This window comes from Aquarana catesbeiana, linkage group LG05, assembly GCF_042186555.1.
Source record: "Aquarana catesbeiana isolate 2022-GZ linkage group LG05, ASM4218655v1, whole genome shotgun sequence".
NCBI lineage: Eukaryota > Metazoa > Chordata > Amphibia > Anura > Ranidae > Aquarana > Aquarana catesbeiana.
The window spans coordinates 427122394-427132380 of NC_133328.1; positions in this window are offsets into that span (position 1 = coordinate 427122394).

Consider the following 9987-nt stretch of genomic DNA (forward strand, 5'->3'; position numbering starts at 1 on the left):
TTTTATACTCTGGATATATAACGGGGAATCATTGGAGGTCACCATTCTGCCCCCTTCTGTGTGGGAATAAGCCTTAAAGCCAAGCACGAGAGTGTAAGGCAAAAGGAGCTGGTGAGTTTGTTCGCTTAAGGGGAGTGGAATCACAAGTCACAGAGGTGTGGTGGAGGATTGAATTATTGAAGATCTGCACTATAATACGTTACGGATCACCACTAATACCACTACGTTTCACTGAATATTGGACTTTATATGTTTGCAGAAAATTTTATGTTTTTATAGGTTCTTTTCAACACATTGTTCTCTGTTTATACAGAGATTCCTTATTTATTTTATTAACATTTATTTTACACACAGGTCACATTGTGTTGATAAAATCTGGTGTAAAGTACTAGTCATATATAATTTTTGCACGTATTTTTAGGTTAATTGATTTTAGCGCTGCTATTTGATTTCACTATTAGGTTTGGGCTAGTTTATAGTGTATCATTTATTTTTCGCACTGATTTAAATATTTTAAGCGGCTGCTCAATTTTAGGCTCTGATTCCACGAGCGCAGCGTTTGGCACATAGGAGGGGGAGGATTTCCTGTGTACCATATTATTTATTTATTCCAAACTTTTTAGAGTGTCCCACACAGGTGCTCCAGTGGATACTAGGGGTGTCACCATGTGTGAAACTTTACCCAAAAAGGTAAGTATTCCATAAAGGGAAAAAATCATGTCTTCAGCTTGGAACTCTGCCAAAATAGACAATTGTACGACACTTCCAAACAATGTTTCATATTCCTATTTCTTGCCTCAAATATCTGTGTGCTAAGTATACCTTTTTTTATTCACATAGAGGAGAAAAGAATCGGGACATCAGAGGACACCAGGGACCCACAACTTCCTAAAGAAGGTGGAAATCCCAAAACCACAACCTCAGGAAGTGGAGGAAGGAGAGGTTTATGAAGTGGGTGAAATAGTGACCACAACAGGTTAGTGTCTGAGACCACTGCTTAAGGGTAATAGATGGATGCCTGCATATTTCTAATACATGGTGTGTTTTTTTTTTTACATTAGGTGATGTGGATGTTGTGTAAGAAGAATCTCATTTCACAAGTACAAGTGCACATGTCCTCATCTGGGAGATCATGGTGTGCAATCGGGATTTACAGAAAATCAAGGAAGACATCAATGATGTGGAAAAAAGACTCAAAAACATCATTGAAGTTTTAGGCAAAATCTAAAACACAACAACATTTTTTTAATTTTTTTTTTTTTTTATAACTTTTCTAAAAAATGTTGAAAGCCAAATTTTGAAGATGCACACACAGTGTGTCAACATGTGTTATCTGCCATCACGGGATATCAAGGTACGCGTTTTGTGGGTGCAACCTCTTCCTTGCAACTAAAGTAGGTGAGAGGAAGGGGTTTCACCCCCGAAACACGTCCATTGATACCCCATAATGGGAACTAGCACATGTTGACATTAGGCATGGGATCAGGAGGGAAATCCCCATTTTTGACTCCCAATTTGTGTACATCTTCAAAATTTGACTTTGAGATCACCCCATCTGATGAAGGAAAGATCAACACAGTTTGGACATACTAATGTCTGATATTGCCTTCAATTTATCAAAATTGAACTTTGTAAGTTCTTGAGTTGTGTATTGTTTTATGTTTTTAAAAACATGCCTGTTTACCACAAAAAAGGATATTTCTACTGTCCAAAAAAAAACTTTTCTTCAAAAAAAATGTTCGTTTATTCAAAAACCCTTTTCTGAATGCATATGTGAATGTGCACAGAGTAAAAATGTTATTTCCTAAAGGCAAATCCATTTTGCACTACAAGTGCAGTTTCAGTGCACTTTTGCAGTGCACTTGTAGTGCAAAGTGGGTTTTCCTTTAGTAAATAACACCCACAGTGCTTTATAATTTGCATCAATCAGGCCATTTTCGTCACTCCAAAAAATTAATTCAGGGTGCTGAAAATGCTGAATATTTGTATAATTAATGCATTACATACATTAACAACAAACAGCAAACATAATAGTTAACTGAATAAGAGATTGTCACCTCATGTATCCAAGAAATTACGTTTGCATTATTGAAGAAAATGGCCAAAAAAAAGCCCATTGGAGAACCTAGGAGCCAGCAGCTAAAAGAAACACAAGCAGTAAATCAAAGGAAATATTTTTCAGTTTAAAATACAAATTTATTTAAACAATACATTTATTTAAATACATATAATGTGATGTTAAAGGATAAAACTTACCCTAATATAGTCCTTCTGCAGGACCTGAATGATGGCAGAACAGGTCCCTGGAATAATGATACCCAGAGCCTGGGGGGAGATGCCTGTTGAGAACTTGATGTCCTGCAGACTTCTACCCGTCTCCAAGTACCGCAAGGTGGCGACGAGCCCCTGCTTGGGAGTAATGGCTTACTGCATGCAGGTGTCCTGCTTCATAATATAAGGGGACAGCAAAGCCAACAGATGGTGAAAAACGGGGTCCGTCATCCAGAGATAACTCCTGAAATCATCAGGATTATTCTCAGGGATCTCCCGCAACAAAGGCATGTGCGAGAATTAGTCACGCTGGAGTAACCAATTCTTCGTCCATGATCTACTCCTCGCCCTGTTCATGGACTGGGCTTGGGTCAAAGTAAGAACCCCAACACCAAGCCCCTCCACAGCATGAACTCTACGATTAGTACATACCCCCAACATGGCTTAAAATCGGTCGGCTGGTCAGAACAAACTAACAGAACGCACTAAAAATCAGAAAGGTCTGAGAAGAGCGAGCTGAAATTCAGAAATGAGCGGACAAGAACGTACTGAAAATCAAATACGTAATATAAAAATACACACTGAAAACCAGATACGAACTGACTACACGCACTGAAAACCAGATATGAACCCACAAGCACAAACTGAAGAGCAGTGACGATCTGAAAAGCACGAGGCTAAAAATCGCAAATTGTCTCTCACCAAACTTCTACTAACACGAGATAAACACGCAGGTCTGTATTTCTGGCTCACCTTATGCCATTTATCACATGCTATATCAGCTGCCCGACTTGGTAAGTGTGCTGGGCCAACTACTTTGAGTCAAAGTTTACTTATTATACTCCCCTCTACATTGAGTGTGGTTTACCACATCTATATGTATATTCTACAGGCAATTGTCGCATCTGCTCCTGACGAGTGAAGGTATTCATGAAACACGTCAAGCTATGAGTTAAATCCGATGCCACATTCATATCAGTTATATCTTGATATACCTGCATATCATGTGATCACAGACACAGCTATCGGGCACGCCACCCTTGGCACTTGTAGGCTATATTATCGCTTTGTATGCAACTATATTTACTATCATGTATCCATTATATGTGTTTCTTGATTGTATTCTGTATTTACCATGCCCATTTTTGTGCTATTTATATGTCTGCATATTATATGAAACCTTTTTTAATCATTACTATGTTACGAATTAAAAACTTTTTTACCCTTACCTCCACATTCCCACTGCTTCATTTAAAGTCCCAACTTCCTTTGCTATGTATCTGAGACAGGGATGGAGACACTTAACCGTGCCTCATTTAAAGTCCCAAATCCCCCCCATTATAAACTATAACCATTTTATGCCCAATTACTTGCATATAAGCCTTTAAAATTGGCACTTTTAATTTTTGCCGTTCGAGTCCCATTGACTTTAATGGGGTTCGTTATTCAGGTCCGAAATTTTGCAGTGTTCGGGATGTTCTGGTGCAAAACTAACAGGGGTCTGTTTGGCCCATCCCTATTCACCAGATGGTGGAGATGAGTTTTGCTGGATGTTCCAGGTCGCAGTCTTTAGGATCACCCCACCAGAAAGTGAGCAAGCCAGGGCCCAGTAGCAGATATAGCAGGTAGGGATCAAGCAGAAGCGTAGTCAGTAAACAAGCTAAATATCGGTAACAAGTAGTTGCAGGTTGGGATCGGGCGGAAGCATAGTTGAAGAATAAGCCAAAGGTTGATAACAAGTGGTAGTGGAGATAACGATAGCTGCAGATTTGCAAAGGAGCAAGATATCAGCTGGAGAGAGCACAATAATCTGGCAAACAAAAAGTGCAATGGCATAGCTTAAATAGGAAGTTCATGGGTTCACAAGAAACAAGCTACAAGGCAAGATTATTAAAGGTTCAGACAGGATGCTGTCCAGCATCTCAGCAAGGATAGTTACTGCCAGGTGCAGCAGAGGTTGTGGGTTCAGATCCTGGCAGCCTGACTCCTGCTGGAGGTGATGTGCCCATAGTGACATGTTCCCCCACATATGGTGGAAATATTCCAAAAATGAAACCGTATTAGGACTCCCTCCATCATTTCATATTGGACATCTCCATTGAACCCTTCTCTCTATAAAGCAATATAAATTTAGTTTCACCTCCCATTTAATTACTGCTGCATGGATCCCTCTTCACTGCAGACAGGATCGACCACATATTATGGAAGCAGAGAGATTGGTTCATCTTGGCAGAGACCATAAGACAAATTATATAACATAGAGATGCTGACTTTTCAAGTACCCTGGTGCTCACACACAGGACATAGGATAGCTGTTATAACATGTATAAAATTATTCAACTGTTTGACAATGCAACAACCCCTGTGTTTTACCTACAAGTCATACAATGTTGTTAAGAATAAGAATATACTAAATTGTTCTATATGTCAACCAGACTCCCCTTTTTACCCCTTTCCTCCCATGTTCTCCCCTCTGTCAAGTCTTTTGTCTCATTACTCTTCCTCCTCTCCTTTCCTTCTCCCCTTCCCCAGTTATTTTATTTGTTCAAAAAGTTCAAGCAGATATGAAAAATAGGGCACCAAACTTTCTGTACAAAAACTTTTTACTAATGTGTAATTTGTATCAAGTTATGTAATTGTAAACTACTAACCAACGCCTGAATTAATTGAAAAAATACCTAAACTGAAAATTAAATACTTCTCACTTACCTCACTTACATTTTTTTGATTCATTATTTATGAATCATCACATCCCAATATGTTATTTGATAATACTATACCATTTATCTTACTCATTATACTCTTTTTTGGCATGACATTATCACATTAATACTGAACCATACAATACATCTCAATAGACTATATTCCTTAATATATATTTAATAAAGAATCAATATACTTGTACATACAGGTGGGGATGAGCTCATTGGGGGTTATGATTATTATCAAACAAATATTAATACCCAACTATTCACTGGAATATATTCCAGGTGCCCTCCATCCCCTCCCCCTCTGTTGTTCCAATAACGTGTGACTCCTTGCAAGCCTCTTGGTGTTGGCACCCGTCTGGAGGGGTGAGAATTGACATATGAGGATCCCTGGATTAGTGCCTCTACTTAGGAATCTCTGGATATGTGGCAATTTTTTTTTAATCCATTTTTAAGTGGCAATTATACCAATAGAACATTACATATACATAGATGCTAGTACATTACAAAGTGTTAGAATAATGAACCTTGTTTTTGACTAGAATACAAATCCCCTGAAGAAGACAGCATCATTGGTCGAAACGCGTCGGGGTATTCATGTGGATATCAATTAATAATTTTTAATACCTAATATCTTAGATGTACTGTATTTCCATACATTGATATAATATTCTCTGAGACATGCCTGTAACCAGAGTACACATTCTTTTGTTTAATTGATGAATTTATTTATTTCAGGTACTTATATAGCGCCGTCAATTTACGCAGCGCTTTACATATACATTGTACATTCACATCAGTCCCTACCCTCAAGGAGCTTACAATCTAAGGTCCCTAACTCACATTCATACATATACTAGGGACAATTTAGACAGGATCCAATTAACCTACCAGCATGTCTTTGGAGTGTGGGAGGAAACCAGAGTACCCGGAGGAAACCCACGCAGGCACAGGGAGAACATGCAAACTCCAGGCCGGTAGTGTTGTGGTTGGGATTCGAACCAGTGACCCTTCTTACTGCTAGGCAAGAGTGCTACCCACTACACCACTGTGCCACCCATAATCTGTATGTTGCCGTTTGTATCAATGATTTTAATAGACCTTCACCATATGATCCATACATTATTATGCCGCTAAAAAACCCTCTGGGGGAATTTTCCAATCTTCTTTCTACAAGTTATTGGGGTGTGCGGCTGACTCCAACTCATGTGTGTTTTCTCTGTTGTGTTGTATCTTTTGGGTGGTTAAACACCCCTCTCTCCCACTTTCACACATGGGAGTCAAACAGGAGCTGTTATATAGTACACTATGGGGTATTGTACTGTTCCTTCCCATCTAGAGCTATACCTAACGTTTTCGATCAAACAATGGTTTGGATTGTGACGGTTTCCTCTGGAACCATATAGTTCTGGTACGAGCCAATACGTAGATTTAGACTACAGGCCACTTTATTTGGTGTGGCCTAAGGGACTCATTATGTATGTTCCCATTCCGAAAGGTTTGTCTAAGACAAGGACCCAGAAAGACAAATTCTGGCACAAAATACTTACTAATATATTTATTATAGCTTTAACATAGGAACAGTGCTCTCTTTAGTGTCCACAGCTCCCGCAAGCAAGAAATTTTGAACCATAAAGCTAGATATATTTATGATTGTATAGAACTATGTCATGCTCTAGGGCTGTATTAGGGCACTGATCAATTTGGTCTCCTCTTTGCCTATTTCTATCCCTCCCCCTCGGGGAGTGCCCGGCTTCAATTTAGGCTTCCCAGCACGGTGGGGAGACGTGAAGAATGTTCTTCACGGTTCTCCCTTTTCATATGCTCTCATACATGGCAGGACTATTGACATCTTGTCCACCAGAGGGAGCATCACCGTGCTGGCAGCGTTCTTTGAACACCACTGGACGTTTAATGACACGGCGCACACTGGAGGCTGGGGCCCCATGTGCGTGCAGCGCCGTGATGTCACGCGATTGCAACAGTGGAGATGGCAATGGCCGGAGCCTTGGCCCACAGGAATGCCAAGGGAGCCACACGATGACCGCCAGGGGCGGTGAGAACAAGGAGGGGGTGGAGTGTTTGGAATGACACCTGTCATCAATTAGTTTAGATAATATTTAAGCACCCTATTTTCTGGGGATCTCGATGTGATCCCAGGCGAGCTCCCCACACATATATATAGGAAGGACTGAGGCCAAATGTAAGTACAATACTCAGTATACTAGACTAACCTTTGAATTAGTGTACACAATTCAGTGCACTGATAATTGAGCATTTAAGTGTCTTGTTTATCACTTTTCACTATATTGCATATCTAATAAGAGACTATATCATTTGGGCCATACAGCATAGGTAACATGGCACTGATTCAACAATCATTCATTACTATTAATTCACTCTCACAATTCACTATATTTTGGTCATATATTTTTATCAGTTCACAGTTTATTGTTTGTTGCTTTTTGCTTTTTGTTTTTGTTTTGTTTTTTTGTTGTTTTTTCCACTTGTTCTTCACACACTTAGTCTCACATATTCACATATCACTCTCTCATACACAGGCTTTCAGAATTTCTACACACACAGTCACCGCTTACTCTAGCATCGAGTGAAGCCGAAAGTGGCCGAGAGGAGCCGAGGACCGGCTCTGTGTATTTCGGCGCCAGCGGCGCCATTTTCAAATCGCGGTCAGCGATTTTTTAGATCTTTCAGCGGGGGATCGCAGGGGATCGGCGTATAGCACGCACCCGCGATTTCCCCCTGATTTTAAGGGGAAAAAAGTGCGTGTTATACGCCGATAAATACGGTATATATTTAATAAAGAGTCAATATACTTGTACATACAGGTGGGGATGAGCTCATTGGGGGTTATGATTATTATTAAACAAATATTAATACCCAACTATTCACTGGAATATATTCCAGGTGCCCTCCATCCCCTCCCCCTCTGTTCCAACAATGTGTGACTCCTTGCAAGCCTCTTGGTGTTGGCACCCGTCTGGAGGGGTGAGAATTGACATATGAGGATCCCTGGATTAGTGCCTCTACTTAGGAATCTCTGGATATGTGGCAATTTTTTTGGAATCCATTTTTTAAGTGGTAATTATACCAATAGAACATTACATATACATAGATGCTAGTACGTTACAAAGTGTTAGAATAATGAACCTTGTTTTTGATGTATTTCACTAGAATACAAATCCCCTGAAGAAGACAGCATCATTGGTCGAAACGCGTTGGGGTATTCATGTGGATTTCAATTAATAATGTTTTATATTTAATATCTTAGATGTACTGTATTTCCATACATTGATATAATATTCTCTGAGACATGCCTGTAACCAGAGTACACATTCTTTTGTATAATTGATGAATACTCTGTATGTTGCCGTTTGTATCAATAAATGATTTTAATATACCTTCACCATATGATCCATACATTATTATGCTGCTAAAAAACACTCTGGGGGAATTTTCCAATCTTCTTTCTACAAACAGTATGGCAGTAATCAGCACAGCTTTACGAAAAGGTTGCTCTTTCCAAACCAATCGATTAACATTCTACGAGGAAGTGAGCTGGCATCTAGATAAAGGAAGGTCAGTGGATGTAGTGTATCTGGATTTTGCAAAAAGCATTCATACAGTCCCCCACAAATGCTTAATCTACAAGCTGAGGTCTGTAGGAATGGACCAAAAGGTTTTTTCTTGGATAGAAATCTGGCTATGGGGATGTGTCCAAAGGGTTGTGATAAATAACATGAAAACAAAAGAGAGGTTCCCCCCAAAAATGGGGTTTTTAGGCAGCACAATAAAAAAGGAAGTCAATTCAATATCAAAATTGTAACAAGTTTATTGTAGTGTACCATAAAAGTTAAAACAGTGAGCTCCAGTGGGGGGTACTTGAGATAAAACTATATATTATATGAGCTAAACATATATTGGCAGACACATATTCACAGTGACACTGGGTAGCATGAATATTTGGACCTGACGCATTTCAACCCCTATACTTGGGGTCTTCTTCAGAGGATTAGTCTGCTGGAAAATATATATAAATAAAATTGATACACGTAAATAGATTGCATTGGTATAATGATAGTTACATTCACAATATGGTGCATAGATACAATATAATTACCCAATAATGTATGTTCAGCAGAGAAAGGAGCAAGGCCTCCCACATGAAGATCCCTTAAAAAGACTGTCCTCCCATCTTCCCCAAAGGGAGAACACTGGGCGCCCCTACCGCCAACACTATTCGGGCCGGGGCAGTGAGAACAGTGATGTAGCTTACGAGAGGTCACACTCTTGGGCGCCGCCCACCAGACTTGCAGCCAGCAAAGAGCACAGAAAAGTACACCTGTGATAATAACCAAAGAATGTCTCATAGTAAATCTAATCATTAAAAACATATTAGTCATGTGTCCAAAAGGGGACGCCGGAGGACAACTGCCTCCAGTACGTGCCCGGGGCACAGACATAAGTATACAAATTGTATGAATGTACATGGTATTCACCAAAGGCAATATAGGGTATAAGCAGCCCCTTAGTTTGTGCTCAATGTGACGGTGATCCAAGTAAGAATGTGATAGATGGAGTGGGGGTAAAGAGGTGAAGTGAAGTGAGGATAAAAATGGGTGAGAATGTAAGAGTATGATGAAGTAAAAGTGATTAGGAGCAGGAATGCTGAGAATAGAACAGGTATGGAGGGGAAAAAAAAAAAAAAAAGGGGGGAGTGGGGAAAGAAAGAGAGGGGAGGGGGGGGAAGGAAGGGGAAACAGAGCGAATGGAAAGGAGAGGGGGGGGAAAGAGGGGAAGGAAAGGGGGGGAGGGGGGGAAAGGAAGGGGGGGCAGGGAAAGGAGAATATGGGGGAGGGATACTTGGGAGATTGGGGAAGGGGGGGGGGGGAAGGGAGGAAGGGAAGGGAGAGGGGGACAGAGCGGGGGGGGGAAAGGAATGAAGGAAGGGAGGAAAAATAGCACAGGGGTAATGAATTAAATTAAATTG